Below are 18,335 nucleotides of genomic sequence, written 5' to 3' on the forward strand. Positions count from 1 at the left end.
TTTTGAATGGTTGATGTATGTATTCTGGATAGTATTTTGTTCTGCACAGTGTAGAACATTCCTTTCACAGTGTGTGCAAATGTTATATCTAATCTAGCAAACCTTAAACTTACCTACCTAAATATTTGTAGTCTTTTTGTAGGGTGACTACATTATACAGTACATATAAGATATACTCAGTATAATATAGTTTCACTTCTGTGGTTTCTAAATGATGTTTGGAAGCCCCACAAACTGTGAAGCCTTATGTCTCATATGGTAATTTACCTCTGTAATTCTCACTTTTATGTACTCTGCATACATATTTATGAATATCTATATATGTGCACATATATAGCTGATATGCAGCACTGTAAGTACAGATGGGACACTATGCATTCATGTGCAAAGAAATATTTTCACATAATAAGCATAGCTCAAGGGACACCATCAATTTGAAAATTAGTAATTTTTTCATGAGTTAAAATTAGTTTCAGATACTACATCCATCCCAAGTCTTCAAGACAATTTACCTTGTTGTTGTACAATCAGTTTCCTATTTTTAAGAATGTTTTTCTTACCTGCTGATGTATGAAAGACCTAAACCAACAAGAAGGAAAACTGACTGACTACCCATATACAGATCAATAGACAAAACAGTGAATCTGACTGCATACAAAGAAGCTAGATTTCCCATGGAACTATGCAGCCACAGAGGAGTTTAAGAGGTAGCTTCCATACTGTTTCATACCTCAGGGCTGTGGCAAAGCCAAGATCTAGCCCTTAGATTGCAACGGTAAAATTGTAGATAAAAAAATTCAGACAGAAGTGTGGTTTTTAAGTTAACAGTAGCCCTTTAAACATGAGATATCAAAACAAGTTTCACAGATAAATGATTTTAAAAGTTTTTAAAATGTAGCATATGATACTCATACAATAGATATTTTTAAGAATTAATATTATTTGTCAGAGAGACTGGACTAGTGCAGACCTTTGAAGAAATAGGTAGTTAGGGGAGTTTGGCACGCTATCCAAATGTTTAATGTATTTAAATGCATGTTAAAAGTTAGGAATGTTAATGGCAAGGAAAAAAGCAAAGTTCATATACTTATAGCAATCTGTAACTAATAAATAGCAGACTCATTAGACTTATGTTTATAAGTAGAAAATAATACTGTAGAATTTTGCTTTGAAGTTCATTGTTCTTACAAGAGATATAGTGAAAACATAAGATGTAACTTAGTATTTTTATAAATTTTATATGGCTTTTATCTACTATGTCTTTTCATTGTGCTTTAACTATTCCATTTATGCTAAAAATCCTATTGTATTCTATTGCCCACAAGGGGAAAGAATGACAAAAATCTGTGCCAGAAAAGACATTTTCTACAAGTTGATCATTAAAGTACATTTCTCTCCATCAAAAAAAAGGATAATTTGAAATAAAAACTTATGGGAGAAAAAAGTTTAAGATAAAATTGTTGTCACCATTTATGTTTGTGTTACGTTTAAATTGGACTGAAAATTGTAGTTAATCATCATTTTCCATTAAACTTGCATAAAATGGCTTTGAACTGAAGGCCCATTCATGTTGTCTGTTAATCATTTTACAATCTCCTTTCCCTCCTCTGCACACGCAAAATCCATCTGCTGGCTGGGCTAACTAGCAAATATAATTTTCAATGGGAACTGCTGGGTGCTCAGCACTTTAGAAAATCAGGCCATTTATTTAGGTCTTGATCCTGCAATGACTTATGTATATGTTTAACTTTAGACATGATTTGTCCCATTGAAACCCTATTGAAAACCTAGGCTGATACAGCTTTCATATGTTGATGGTATGTAATTATCTCAGAACACTCACACAAAATAATTATTTGATATAGGTTAATTTGAAAGGAAGGAAGGAAGAGAGAGCGAGAGATGGATATCAGAAGATTTTAAATACAAATGTATTATCAATTGCTACTCTGTTCTCCTCTTGTATCCCCTTTCCTTATGTTTATGTTCTTGTTATCTCATTTCAGGCATTTGTGGTTTTGAATGTTGATGAGAATTCGTACGTCCAGTATGTTTAACTGTATTGTTAATTGCCTGGGCTTAGTTTTTCCTGTTTTATAACAAAATAGAAAAGGAAACAACTGTATTTTTCCATTAATCTGATATGTTTTGTAATATGTTACAGTAAAAATGCTTTGAAAAGATTGATTTCATATGAATCAAGCCCTTTTGTGCTGATATTTCAGTGGATGGTTCATTGCAGTCACGGTGTATCCTGAATGTATCCACAAGCTTCAGCTGCAGGAAAATAGATTTTAAAAAGGAGTAGAATTTGGAATAAGTAAGGCTGACTTTTTGCATCTGGTTAAGTCCCATGATGAAAACCTCTAACCCTGTAAATCACAAGGGACTTGACTTTTCTGGACCTTGGAAACAGAAAGTCTGTTCCTCTGAGTTTTCCAGACCTTACCCATTATCTTAACAGGGCCCTAGCAAAAACTTTTTGAGGGAGATGTTTTTCTGTTTTTTATTACAGGTCCACTAAAATAGCTTGACATAAACGCAATTTTATAGTATGAAAAAAGCAAAGAATCTCCTGTAATAGAAAATCAACAAAACGTGGAGATTCAATTTTCTATTGTTTCATTCTATAGCGATTATATACTAATGAGTTATCTTTAACAGCAAAAACTATGCAGTCAATAAGGTGCAAGTGAAGAAAGAGAGAGAGAGAACAGGCATTCCCAGATCATGACAAATTCCCTCTTAGTTTCCTTAATAAAGAATAGTATTGAGTTATATAAATGAAGATAAATGATTCGCCTCTCATTTATGCCAATTTTACAGAAGCACAGCCCCACTGAGATCAGTGGCATTACTCCCCAGTTCACATCAATTAAAATAAAAAGGGACTCCGCCCCAGTAAGTAGTAAATTTCTCCTGTTCAACTTTGAAAGCAAAACACTAATCTGAACACTCTGAGTCTTTGCAGCTGTTTGATCCAGGTCTTAATTACATGGCTTGACCTCCTCTCTTTTCCTACTGTTGCTTTTTAGTTGTATACTTTGACTTCCAAAACACTTTGTTGCACTGAGTACCTTTGCTAGTACTCTTAAAAGCTGAGGGTGGCACAAGTGTTGAAAAAGAAGCAGAATAATTGTTGAAACTGACTACTGAGACCCATTTCTTGAGTAGAAAGAGTTATCATAGAATCATAGAATATCAGGGTTGGAAGGGACCTCAGGAGGTCATCTAGTCCAACCCCCTGCTCAAAGCAGGACCGATCCCCAATTAAATCATCCCAGCCAGGGCTTTGTCAAGCCTGACCTTAAAAACTTCTAAGGAAGGAGATTCTACCACCTCCCTAGGTAACGCATTCCAGTGTTTCACCACCCTCCTAGTGAAAAAGTTTTTCCTCATATCCAACTTAAATCTCCCCCACTGCAACTTGAGACCATTACTCCTTGTTCTGTCATCTGCTACCACTGAGAACAGTCTAGAGCCATCCTCTTTGGAACCCCCTTTCAGGCAGTTGAAAGCAGCTATCAAATCCCCCCTCATTCTTCTCTTCCATAGACTAAACATCCCCAGTTCCCTCAGCCTCTCTTCATAAGTCATGTGTTCCAGTCCCCTAATCATTTTTGTTGCCCTCCGCTGGGCTCTTTCCAATTTTTCCACATCCTTCTTGTAGGGTGGGGCCCAAAACTGGACACAGTACTCCAGATGAGGCCTCACCAGTGTTGAATAGAGGAGAACGATCACATCCCTCGATCTGCTGGCAATGCCCCTACTTATACATCCCAAAATGCCATCGGCCTTCTTGGCAACAAGGGGACACTGTTGACTCATATCCAGCTTCTTGTCCACCGTAACCCCTACGTCCTTTTCTGCAGAACTGCTGCTGAGCCATTCGGTCCCTAGTCTGTAGCGGTGCATGGGATTCTTCCGTCCTAAATGCAGCACTCTGCACCTATCCTTGTTGAACCTCATCAGATTTCTTTTGGCCCAGTTCTCCAATTTGTCTAGGTCCCTCTGTATCCTATCCCTACCCTCCAGCGTATTTACCTCTCCTCCCAGTTTAGTGTCATCTACAAACTTGCTGAGGGTGCAATCCACACCATCCTCCAGATCATTTATGAAGATATTGAACAAAACCGGCCCCAGGACCAACCCTTGGGGCACTCCACTTGATACCAGCTGCCAACTAGACACGGAGCCATTGATCACTACCCGTTGAGCCCGACAATCTGGCCAGCTTTCTATCCACCTTATAGTCCATTCATCCAGCCCATACTTCTTTAACTTGCTGGCAAGAATACTGTGGGAGACCGTGTCAAAAGCTTTGCTAAAGTCAAGGAACAACACGTCCACTGCTTTCCCTTCATCCATAGAGCCAGTTATCTATTCTTGACCTAGAAGAGTGAGTCGTGTGTGTCTTACAATATCCTGGTGGCTTGTACAGAGGAATCTCATCAGCTGATATATTTCTAGAATAGGAAGAAACCTGTGTATCCACAACCAGAAAGCAAATGGATTAGCTACTGCTGGCTCTGCAGAAGATAAGAGAAAGCACCCACCACTAACTCAACAGGGAGGATAGTTATAATATTTACATACATTTTTCACCAAAGCACTTTACAAAATTAAGTATAATTTTACAGATATCAGGAGATGAGGTTTTATGGTTACGACACTAGCTAAACAGCCAGGAGATCTAAGTTCAACTCCCAGCTCTGCTACAGACTTCCATTGTGATCAAGGGCAAATCACTTAATCTTTCTGTGCCTCAGTTCCCCCTCTGTGAAATGGGGAGAATACTTCCCTTGTGTCGCTTGTGTATTTAGATTGCAAGTCCTTCAGGGCAAGGATTGTTATTATGTGTTTGTATTATGCCTAGCAATAATATAGATGGGGGAAATGAGGTTTAGGAAGATTAAGTGTCTTGCTCAAGAAGGCCATTGGCAGAAGTAGGACTAGAATCCAGACCTCATGGCTATTAGGCCTGTGCCCTAGTCATTGAACCTTGCTACATCCCAAAGGGACTTTGGGATATCCAAGATCAAGTAGGTAGGAACACAGAGGTTGAAGAATGACTTCCAAGGAGGCACAGAAAACTTCAATGTTTCATGGTATGGGCTTTTTAAGGTCTAGACCTACTAGGCCTAAAAGAAACAGGACTCTCAGATACTTCTGATAATGGAAAAGGTCCTTCTTGATGATATAACAATAATAATCAGGCTTAACCAGGATCATTCAGTCTCTCTAAACTCAAAAGAATACTAGCAGGAAGGAGGCAGATACCAGCATGTCACACTAGGAAGCCCTCTAACCTCATTTTAATGGGATTACTCTTTATTTTTTGCGTTCATAGCTTTCTCAAAACTACATATGAGTTTGCTCCATTAAATGATGGGAAGGACTGAATCTCAGTTTAGGTGGGTTATAGGAAACAAACGTGCAGTGTTAAGTCACGGATACTGGCATTAGACCAAGCCTGCTTGTTAATTTGGAGTTAGTGGCTCCTTAGAACTCAGATCTCCCAGAAAACCTTCTTTCCCATTCCACCCCTGCCCAGCCCATCCTTGGGGCAACTCTTTTACTTTTGTTTTCGGGGATTGGTAGCCTTAATCCCTCATCTCAGGGTGACAAAGTTTGGGGGGCCAGTAAACAATGAGAAGGACAGGTTACTATTGCAGCATGATCCGAAGAATCTGATTAAATGGTGACAGTCCAAAAAAATGTGTTTTAATACAGCCAAATGCAAGGTAATATATTTGGGTTCCCTCTACCGGATGGGTGACTCTGCCTTGAAAACAGTGATTCATAGAGGGACTAAGGGCTCAGAGATAATCCCTTCAACAACAAAAAAGAAGACATATATAACAAATGGAAGAAAGGAGAAGCTAATAGTAGTGAACATAAATCAGAGGTAAGAATTGTAGAAAATTGATAAGAGAAACAAAAAGACCCAAGGAGAAATCTATGGCCAGCAGAGTTAAGGGCAATAAGGAGAATTTTTAGCTATATTAGGAACAAAAAGATTCCTAACAAAGGTATTGTTCCATTACTATATGGAAATGGTAGTACTGTCAATAATAATTTGGAAAAAGCAGACACATATAATTAAATATTATTGTTCTGCATTTTGGTAAAAGCCAGATAAGGTAGCTGTATTATATGATGAGCACTTTCCATTCCTCTGGTAACTTAGGAGCATGTGAAATAGCAGCTACTAAAGTTAGACATTTTAAAATCAGCACATCCAGATAACTTTTAAAAGAGCTGACCAAGGAGGTCACTGGACCATTAATGTTGATTTTCAATAACTCTTGCAACACTGGCTATGTTCCAGAAGACTGGAAGGAAAGTTAATGTTGTGCCAAAATATAAAAAGGGTAACTGATACAGACTCATCTGGATCTCTTGGTGACCTGGGGGCAAGCAAACACAGTGACCTAGTCTGACCTTCTGTATACCACAGATGATCTGATGGTACCAACTGACCATAAACTCTATGAAATCTATGCAATTTAATAAGAAAATGACCTCTCCTCAAGATGGACTGTGGGTGCTAGGTCCTCCCAATTTCCTTCTTCAAGGAAGCTGGCATATTGGGCTGCTGCCCACTCAACACATACTGTTTATGGACTCTTGCTAACCACAGTAGGAAGCACCAGCCGCAAATAAACAACTTGAGGTGCTACCAGACCAGAGTAGGTAGCAGGTAGAAAAGGACAAGGCCACTACTCACTCAAAGAATACAAATAAAGTTGGGGATATAAAGTGAAGCAGCTTGGAATATGGGCTATGTACATGCCAACTGTGCTGAGTATTTGTGGCCCTAGCTGATTTGGTAGGTTTAGGGCTCCAGATGAACCTTTTGCACAGCCAGGATGAAGCAAATCTTAATAGGAAACTGCATGGATAAAAGACCAACTCAGACGCTTAATCTCTGTGGTCCTAGTTTCCCAAACTCTTTTCCAATGGAACAAACAACTATAGTACTACTTTCTCAAATTAGAGCAAGAATCAGTCATGATACCATGAAACAGTGTAATGAAATTGCCTTGGAATTTAAATTGATGTGCAGGGTGAGTTTAAAAATGTTGCCTGGAGAATTCATTATCTAGAACATAGTGTCAGTTATTTAAAGGATTGTGGAGAGACCAAGCATCTAAACAAGAACCAAAGCTTGACAAAACAATTGGAAATTATTAAGAACAAGACTGGTGACCAGCAAAGTATATTCAGGCCCAATCATTTGAATTTTACTAGAATCCTTAAGGATTCTGATGGCTTGACAGCATAGACATTGTTCAGTCTCTTTATGGACTTGATTGGTGAGCAGGTGAACAGATCTAAGGCTGGTCCCAATAACATAAGATCCATCAAAAGCTATCACACTTCTGATGGGCTTGCAAATGTTTGATCCTTGATTAGGAAGTCATTTGCTTGAATAATGTTCATGATATCCTGTGATACACTGAACAATGATACACTGAACAAGCACACCACTCCTTTGCTACAGAAAACCTCCAACCCCTCTAAAAAAGGATCAGCATCCTAGATTCTCATATGTACTTGGGAAATGCAAAAAAAAAAAAAAAAGGCATAGAGAATGTCTTGAATGTTTATCATGATACATGTCTAGTACATCTCCTAAAAATACTTCCCTCTTCAGATTTACAGTTGCTAACAACACAGAGCAGTTTTGATTAAAAGAAGCAGCAGCAGCTGCAAGGGAAAAGTGTCCATTTCTGATTGCCTCATCTGGCCTGGAGGAGGGTAACAGCATAACTTTATTATACCAGATGCAGTGGAGGACTTTATTTCATTTAATCTGGAGAGCAAAGGAATTTGTCACACAGAGAAGATGAAAATAATCTTTGCTTTTCTCACCACCATCCATGCATGATGGTTATTGGCTGCATCCATGGAAGAAGTTGGAGTTTATGATGAGTTATTTACTAACTTTCTCCTGCATGATTGTCCTCAGGCGGTTGGTATTTTGCTTAGCCCAAGAGACTTCTGTTGAGAAGTTATTTTTGTTTGGTATTTGCTGGAATGCATTCATTTAGAGAATCCATGCTTCTGGGACTTGCGGTAGACTTGAAATATCAGTTGTGCATCAAAATATACTATTTATTACTTGGTAAGAAGGTTATATTTAATTTGAGATTTATTAACTTTTATTTTAAGAATCTGTGTGCTTTCGTGTGTCTGAGCTATGAATACATATTGTAGATATTTTGATAACAGAGAGGGGGCCGCAAATGGGATTTTTGGCAGCTATTGCCTTTCAGGGATGGTGTGGGGCTTGAGGGACATTTTCCAGTCCTACTTTCATTAAATTCACTGGCAGCCCTCACTGGGGTTATTTTATTTGTTTGGTTTGGATTTTTTGATCATTCGCTCCTGAAGCATTTACTTTTTTGTAACATATGTTAATTCAATATTATAGCTCATATTGACACCTCTCTGTGGAGTATGAGCTGCCTGCAGAGCCCTATTAAAAGACAATGGCCCTTACTTACCATTGCCTTTTGCTTCACATCTACACCTATGGTATGTACGTGTAAAATGCTGCCATTTAGACATGCTAATGTTTTATACCCACTTGGCACAGGTGTAAGTGACTAGATCCGTTGCAAGGGAGCTGAAAGGCCATCATCTGCATATTTGTTTTTCCATTCTGAAAAAGGAGGTCTTGATAGAGCAGCACTTTCTGGAGCATGGAAAGGCAGAAGACAATTACTCCTCTCCCCCTACAAGGAGGGCTGGTAGGCTGTAGCTTCTTTTTCATGGGTAGGAAATGGGAAAAGGATTCACTGGTGTGTGGTTTGACCCTTAATACAGACATGAGACAACCAGCTCTCCTGTATTGGATTGCATCCATTTAAAATCCTGCTCTAATATTATAGGGCCAGATCTTCAGTGTTAGGCATGGAGGATTAATTCTGTGCCCCTAGCATACATGCCTGATGTCCAAGGGTAAATCAGGTTTTTGTGTATGCACACAGCCAGCTGGGCACCCCTCTCAAAATCTGGTGTTTATGAAAATAAGTATAGTCCCTAATAGGGTTAGGGGACACAAATACAGTTATTAGGCTGTGGAGGAATGTAGTTTAAGCAGCCAGGCAGTCAGCACAGGCTGGGACAATTGCTAGGTCTGAGGCCTGCTTCTCACTGCTCTCAATTTTCAGAATATATTCCCCATACGTTATGCCTCCCCACTTCTGGTTCCCAACATTACAACCATCAGGCAAGAAGCCAGAGTTTGGGAAGTTGGCCAGGAGGCTATAACCAGGGAATATACTCACCCTTTGTGACCTAAGGCTAATGGGTACAGACAAAAATACCTGGGTGTATCTCAAGAAAATGTAGTCTAAGAAGAATTCCTTTTAAGCATCTCCATTTGTAACTGGATTTACAGGGAACAGCCCACCCACTTTTACCATTAATTATGTCAGTGGTCAATACCAAAGTCCATTGGTAATGATATTTAATAATAGAGAGCTACATCTTCATCTAAAGTGTGTTTGCAATATCTAACCATAGGACTTTTCCAGTCTCAGTAGGCTCCATGGCCACAGGGGTAAAATATTATCCTTAAGGTCATAAGAAACTGAATAGTATAGAATCCACAGCAGAAGTTTCTTCCGGAATGTGGCAGCTGGTCTAGGACCCATTAAGAGTTTGTTATTTCACCATTTTAAGTCATTTGCTCTATTTGAAAATTAGTGTAATTAATTTTTAGCAACTGTATTTGAGGTTTATTAAATGTAGATATGTATATGCCACAAGGAGATCTTGTTTCCCCTTCCAATATTTAATTGAAAGTAATAACAGAAAAGACTTAAGGAGAGTAAAATAAACTTTCTCTCTCTAGCTGTCATTGAATATTTTAAATAACTTTAAAATGTCTTTAGAAGCACATACTAAATTATGGTGGAAGGAATTGCTAGGTACTGAGAGACAGTAAATACAAGCTCACAGAATAGGAAGTTCATGGAAGTGTACTCCTGTCAAGCTTCTGAAACCTGAACCATGACACATTATTCAGTGTATGTGCAATCATTACTGAAATCACCAGGTCCCATTAGTTAGGATATAGCCCTATTAGATTAAATTAACAAGCAAGAACTTCACTATTAACTGAAATTATACTGTGCTTAACTGGAACTGGCTTGAAATGCCTTTCCTCCAACAATGTTTAAAAGAAGGTAATTGAATTATAGTGTCGGCTTATGGATAAAGGAGAAACTGGCCATTTCCACTCCCATGTAGAATAAGTACTTAATGCCATTGAACTTAATTTCATTCATTGTGATGGGTTGTTATTATAGATTTGTACATACACAATTGAGTAGTTAGGTCCCAAACCAGGAAAACATCCCTATTCAAGATAGCACATAAGCCTTTAAGGATAATATTTAAGTGTTTTTCTGAATCAACACATTTTAGGGAAATAAAGGGAGGGTATTGACTATTGTTCTACTCTATTTCATTTATAACTTCCAAGAAATAAAAAAATTAGGAACGAGTTCTATTTCTGATGAGTTGTGAGCATCCTTGCTTTGAGCCACATGTGTTAGAACTACTATATTGTTACCACCAAGGTAACAGTTTCAAGGATGCACTTTATACACAAATTTGATTTTAAAATCAATACTAGAGTTTTCATTTCAGGTTCTCAGGCGCCACCTTCTGGAAAAAAGAGGCAATATATATTTATTGAAGTAAAATTTCTTGCCTTTCCAAAGTAGAAGGGTTCAGGATTTTGGAACACGCTTCTTTTGTGTACCTGAAGACAGTACAAAATAAATATACAAATAAAACAACTACCGTTACTGTTCCAGTATTGTTCGTCTATGAAAAATGACAGTGTCATGGCATAGATTCACATTTAACATGTTTCAATGGTTCTAGAGCACATTTATTCAACTGTAAAATTAAAATTTCATATATGTGTGTGTGTGTGTGTGTGTGTGTGTGTTTTCCTAGCCCACCACTGCTGCAAATCCAACCTGGGATCCAACAGTCAAGCTATGTTCTCTCTTTTGAACCATCACAAGAAATGAAGATTTCACAACTTAGCAGACCATTCTTTTGATGATGCACGAGTAGGAAAAGGTATAGATATCTGCCATACATTACTGCCCTACTAAACAGCACTCTAAATATAGACTCAAGGAACCTCCTGGATTTGAATCTCTGACAATTATGCCCCTTGGTATATAGTTTTATGAGGGAACACAACAGCCCTGTGAAGATGAAAGGGCTCTTCTATTCTTCCGAGGCATGAGAGCTATTCTAGACATAGGGCCCAAGGGACCTGATGAATTGCTCCCAGCCTCCCACACAGAAGAAGTCCTGTAGCACTAGCAGTGGCATAGGTCATTCATTAGACATGCAGAAACTAAATGCCTCCAGAAGAGGTACAGTTACGAGCGGCTGCAATTTGATATAGGCCCAGCTTAGGAGACGCACTGTACTGTAGCTTTCCCATTGCCAGGCAACTCCCATCTGCAAGTGGGCAATTAAGGACAGTGGAGCTCATGTTAGAGACTAGGACTAGGGAGCATGTTGTCCTTGTAGAGGATGTCAACAACCTCCCAGAATCTGGAGAGGGGGATTATTCTGCGGAAGTGTCATTCACTTTTGATGTAGATAAAGAGGAGGATGCCAACCAGAAGGAGTATCACCAAGTAGAGTATCACGCTTGGATTATCACCAACCAAGGTGATAGCAGTAGGTAGTGGCAAAGAAGAACAATAGGGTAAACTCCTTGCCTAGTAGTAGCCATGTACTATAGGAGAAGCCCAAAATATTGTAACATCTCATTTCACACCTCTCTAACTAGAGAGGTATTACTGTCATCCAAAAAGAGGGGAAATGAAGCTAACTGGCAGGGGTTTGGAGTGTGGGAGGGAGCTCAGGGCTGGGACAGGGCGTTGGTGTGCAGGATGGGGTGAGGGGTGCAGGCTCCGACCAGATGGCACTTACCTCGTGCAGCTCCCAGAAGCAGCTGGCATGTCCAGCTCCTAGGTGAAGAGGCGGGGGCTCTTCATGCTGCCTGCCGGCACAGCCCTCACAGCTCCTGGCCAATGGAAGCTACGGAGCCAGAGCTCAGGGCTTTGGCAGCACGCAGAACCTCCGTGACCACCCCGTGCCTTGGAGCCGGACATGCCAGCTGCTTCTGGGAGCAGCACAGAGCCAGGGCAGGCAGGGAGCCTACCTTAGCCCTGCTGTGCGGCTGACCAGACTTTTAGTGGCCCGGTCAACAGTGCTGACCGTAGTCACCCGGGTCCCTTTTCGACCAGGCATTCCAGTTGAAAACCGGACACCTGGCAACCCTAGTTCTCAACCAGGGAAATATGTACCCCTGGGGGTATGCGGAGGTCTTCCAGGGGTTACATAAACTCTTCTAGATATTTGCCTAGTTTTACAACAGGCTAGATAAAAAAACACTAGTGAAGTCAGTACAAACTAAAATTTCATACTGACAATGACTTGTTTATACTGCTCTATATGCTATATCCTGAATGTAAGTACAATATTTGTATTCCAATTGATTTATTTTATAATTATATGGTAAAAATGAGAAGGTACGCAATTTTTCAGTAATAGTGTGCTGTGACACTTTTATATTTTTATGTCAGATTTTGTAAGCAAGTAGTTTTTAAGCGAGGTGAAACTTGGGGTATGCAAGACAAATCAGACTCCTGAAAGGTGTACAGTCGTTTGGAAAGGTTGAGACACACTGATCTAGTCTGACCTCCTGTATCACAGGCAACCAGCACCACCCAGCCCCCACATACTAAACTCAAGAGCAAAAAGTAGACCAAAGTATTACAACCACATGAAACTAGATTTATGTGCTACAGACAGAATAGTAAGCCAGGTTAAAATGCAGCAGTCCTCCAGCCCTGCACTCCAGGGTCAGCATTTTCAGAGTTGCCACTGGAGAGTCAACAAGTCCTCTTCTCCAATTCCTATGCCCCTATTCCAGGGCCTCCACACCTCTGACAAGTCTTTGTTTCTTGGACCTCTTCTTCCATAGCCCTCAACTCAGGTGGTCTGCAAGAGAGCTCCTGCAATGTTCCCCTCCATAGACCTCTTTGCCTATGAGTCTAACCCCTACAGAATCATCCTTTTGTTCCTGGGCTCGACCTTCATTGACTGAACTGATTCTTCCCTTTTACCTAGGGGCCTCTGTATGAGACTTCTACCCAGCTGGGACTCTGATCAGTTCTCCCCAGCAGCTCCCATCCACAGCACTCAACAGTTCTCTCTCTGTGTTAGGTCTCTTCACCAGCGGCATTCAACTACTGCTCTCTTGGGTCTCATGTAGCTCTCTGAAGAGAATGCTCACCTGCTGCTCCTTCCTGTTTCCCTTACTCAGCTGCTGCCTGCTCTTTACAGAGGCCAGCTGCCCTCTATTAGACTCCATCAGGAGACAGAATTGTACACAGTATTTCAAATAAGGTCTTACCCATGTCTTAGAGAATTATTATTGTACATCTTTTCTTGTAATAGACCCTGCAGCAGGATGCCCTCCTGTGGCCAACCACAGTGATACAAGTAAGTCCTGCCTCAGTTTCCCCTACAATTCCTACTGTCAATTGAGTTCCCATCGTGTCCCCCATGGGACAGATGGTCACCTCCTCCACGCAGGAAAGGTCTGTTGTCCCTCTCAGAGTCTAAATCAAGCCCTGCTTCCAACAATTATTTATTAGTATAAGTGCAACCATCAGCAGACCCCTGAAAGTAAGACCATTCTCAAAGCACTTTCCGTATTAATTTCTGGCTACATCAGTGCCCTATAAATGTATCCAACCATATTATTAGGAAGTCATTTGTATTGTGGCTGCATAAATCTTCTGAGCAGAAATTAAAAAGCAATTAAATAGCTACAACAATTTTAATATGTTGCACAAAGCTTTTCAAGACAGTCTCATTAATTGTTTGCATCATGAGAGGGCTTTATGGAGTCTCTGGCATTTCTCCCTTCCCTCTTTACAGGGTAAACAAAAAAACAAACAAAAAACCCCTCTGCTTGAAGTACGGTTTTTTTGCAGGTGTTTTTTTTGTTTGTTTGTTTGTTTGGTACAGGTTTACTGAGTCAGTGTTGTGAATTAAGAATATTAGGACACTATTTCATATTGTAATAAGAAACTGGGGCTTTCAGAAAGAGCCAACTAAGAATTTTTGGTTAAACCATTTTGGTGGTTCATTAAACCTATGAGGAAAAAGGCTATACTGTTTATATTAATATTGTGTTAATATTCGTATTGATTTATGGCAGTGTTTTGCTCACATAGGCCTCAATCCTGCAAGGTGGTGAGCACTATGCTCTCAATCCAGCAAGGCACTTAAGCATGTGTGTAACTTTAAGCATCTGAGTAATCCAGCTGAAGTCAATTTAAAATTAAGCATGCACGAAAGCATCTTTTTAGGTTGGGGCCTAAGTGCTCAGCACCTTCCACGATGAGCCCATACACTGCCTCATTTCTGAAACCTGTAACAAGTATACATTGTATCTGAATGCTCTGTGCTGAGAAGCAACAACAGGGATGATTAAAATAATAGCTATTATATAAAGGAATCAAGGGTGGCCACTAATGGCAATTCCTGGATTGCAGATCTGTAAGCCTTAGCTCAGTCCTGAGAAAAAACTATTAAGAAAATCATTCAAGAGAGTTATAAAACACACACATAATGCAGATGACAAGTTAGTTTCTGAATGGATAGTATATTTTTCTAAAGGACAATGAGTTCCTCAGATGTACAATTAAAGTAGGAAAGAATAATGGACCCATGAAGGAACTAGACAAGTTCTTGGACAGAGATGGCGGGAGATAAATCCTCCACCCAGAGCCCAGCCCCAGTAGCCAGGCTGCGCTCTGGTCGAATGTACAATGAATGGGGGAGAAGGAAGACAGTGCCTCAAGCCAGAGAGCTGTTGCAGAGCATGACTATTCCCTCCCTGCTCTGCCCTACTGCTGCACAGAATTCTCTCATGGATTCCCACTAAAACCTCCCTCATCACACCCCATGCAGTGGAACCACATGGAAACCTCAACCATGGAGGCAGATGCAGAATTTGCCCTATGAAGTAAAATTCAGCCCTGTGCATAGGGCCAGCACAGGATCTATGGACCACTTAAGACCTCAAAATAGGGCTTTAACTGAGATTTAAGGAGTACATACACCTTGTTCCAGTCCTCTGCACAGGGCTGAATTTCATCCTTAGTGAACAGACAAATGAGTAAACCAGACAAAGCCCAGCAAGGTTTTCCTTGTGTCCTGTGCATGCACACAATTGTGGAAGCTGCATTCACAGCTGTTTGTTCTTCCCTTAGGCTACAAGGAAAATACCTATTTGGCTGACTAACTTACTTCTGTGTCCATTGAGATACATTAAAAGAAAAGGAGTACTTGTGGCACCTTAGAGACTAACCAATTTATTTGAGCATGAGCTTTCGTGAGCTACAGCTCACTTCATCAGATGTTTACCGTGGAAACTGCAGCAGACTTTATATACACACAGAAATCATGAAACAATACCTCCTCCCACCCCACTGTAATTCTCAGTGGGTGAACAGTAGTGGCTCTGGCTAACAATAGCGGTGCTGAGGAGAAGCTGACTTACCTGCTGATGAGCTCATCCAACAAGCTACTCAGGGCTCCAACAGATGTTAGAACTTTAGCCACATTTCTTCTCCCATAACAGAAGCAAATTCACACAGTTGAAGCCTGAGAAAACAATGTGGCACCAATACAGTAAGAGTGCACAGGACATGGAGAAAGACATCCACAGACCTGCTACTGTACTACTTACCCTCACTCATACTAGCATTGTACACTAAGTGACTTTACTACAGTGATCTATTGCACAGCTGCATATTGAAGCAACAAGGAAGAGGAAAAAAATATGTTTGCTGAATAACATGCTGTCTGCTTATTTTTGGTTGATTTAACTAGGGAACTGAATCAGTTAACACATTGTATTACAGATGTTATTTAAACTTTATGAAAATATTTTAAATCTTTAGAATTTGAGTTTTTGTGCCAATGAGCTGATTTTAAGATTCCCAGTACTTGAGTTACAGAGTATCTTTAAAAGCCTTATACAGCATTGCAGAGAGGAAAGAAGCCTAAAATCATTGATCCTCAGTCCTAGATCTGGGAGAACACAGCTAAAAAGTTGCCACTAATAAATTTGTTAACAAAATTTGTTTCAATTGGGCTCATGTTCCTGTTACATTCACTTTCCACAAATATTCTAGCAAATGAGTTTGATTAAATGGATGGTCACTGAAACAATGAATTGTAAGCAAATAATGCAAAAAATCTGTGGAGACTGAATTTTGAATGTATAATGCCATAGGTTCTAAAAACTGATTCTAAGAGTTATACTCTTCAAGGCCTGACCCAAAGCCAACTGAAGTCAATGGGAGTCTTTCTATTGACTTCAATGGGCTTAGGAACGTATCATGTGACTTACAGCATTAATTATTTTTATTATTACTATTTATTTGTATTGTGATAGTACCTAGGTGCCCCAGTCATGGATCAGGACTCTATTGTGTTAGGCATAGTGTATTTTGAATACCCATGACAAATTACTTCTGAGCAAACTACAAGCCCAGAAATTTTGCAGAATTTGGTGAATTCTGAATAATGAATAAACTCTAGAAAATTTCAAACAGAAAGACACAAAAGTCACAGAATAAATATTATTATGAATTATTCCGCCATTTATACTCAATAGGTACTTCAGGGCCAACTTGCTTTGGATGATGTTGCTTTATTTGGTTAATAAGTGTCCCTTCACATATTAAACAACCAGTAAAATAAAATAAAAGTCTCTTTAGTACAATAAAAACATTTTTACACCTAATAAGAAGCTAAAATTGGTAATTTTAGTGCTTCAAATACCAAGGTGTTTTTAGTAATCATGTTTCCATAGCATATCTTTTAATAGAAGCAGTTCCATCTTCAAATTATTTTTTAAATAAAATGAAATAGATATCTAATGTGCAACAGCTGCAAAAAGAACAATTCATGTATTTCCCTAATACTGTAAGAGGTCAGTACCTTCAGGGCTTTAGTCATGATACAGAACATACTATATATCAGCTAAGCGTGATACAGAAGTTAAGCCATAAATCCAATGCAAAGGGATGCTTTAGTATTGAAGGCATTCCTAGCTGTATTGTCAAAGGTTCCAAAGCAAACCTCACCATTGTCATCTCAAAATTTTACAATTTCAAGCGCTCCTTTTAAAAATAAGGTAGGACGTTGCAGATCAACTAAACAGACACTGTCATTTTTAAACCAAAACATATTTAGGGGAAAAATTAAATGGAAACTAATTTACTACATATGTTTTATACATACAATACATAAGGGGGTTTCTACAACAACATATGGAAAGTATCTGAACTAGTAAGACAATGACCTTCATAAATCACTCTAGGCTCCAGCTCCAAATTATGTCTTGTTCCCCCACTCATGGGATATCCACTGTATCTCATACAAATTCATTGTGTGCGCTCAGTAATCCATTTCTACCTTTATGAGGAATGATGTCATAAAAACACTCCGAGGGTAAGTAAAGTGAAAATTAAACAGTTTTTACATGACTTCTAGCAGAAGGACCCCGTCCCCTGCTGCTCTATCACTTCCCTTTAGTTTATGGGGATTTCACAAACGCCCTCTTTGAAAGTTTTTTCTTCTTCTAGATTTTATTTAGGCAATGGATGGCTGTACATTGTGGTAACCAAGTGTCACGCTGTACAAAAATCTTGATTAACTAGATTAATCTAATTTCTATTAGAAATGCAGCGAGTACCAGCAAGTTTAAAGGTGTACACTTCAGAGACATAACACACACACACACACACACACACAAAGGATTAAGGCCCATCTAAAGCTAGAATGTGACCCTGTCTAAAGATACTGAAGACTTATGGGGCTGTGACCAAAGTGGATTGCAACTCATTTTAGGGAACTGCTGTGTGCGCAGAACTTACCCGCACAATTGCAATCTATACAGTTAGCCTTTTGTTTCTCAGCATTTTGTTTCTCAGATTCCCAAAAGCAGGGAGACTTTTCTCTTAAAAAACAATAAATATAATGTAACAGTGGGCATTCTGATCCCGTGTCCCCCTTCTCTAACACAGTCCTTCCCACACCTTCCTACACCCTCAAATAATGACGTTAAGTCAATATGACTTTGCCTAATGTCTTAAAGCTAATTACACTTTGAAGGTGAAAGCTCATCTTGGTGCTTTTAAAGATTCCATTATGTAAATTCTCCACATAGATGCTCTCCACTTTATTGAAAT

The sequence above is a fragment of the Caretta caretta genome, chromosome 4 (assembly GCF_965140235.1).
Source record: "Caretta caretta isolate rCarCar2 chromosome 4, rCarCar1.hap1, whole genome shotgun sequence".
NCBI lineage: Eukaryota > Metazoa > Chordata > Testudines > Cheloniidae > Caretta > Caretta caretta.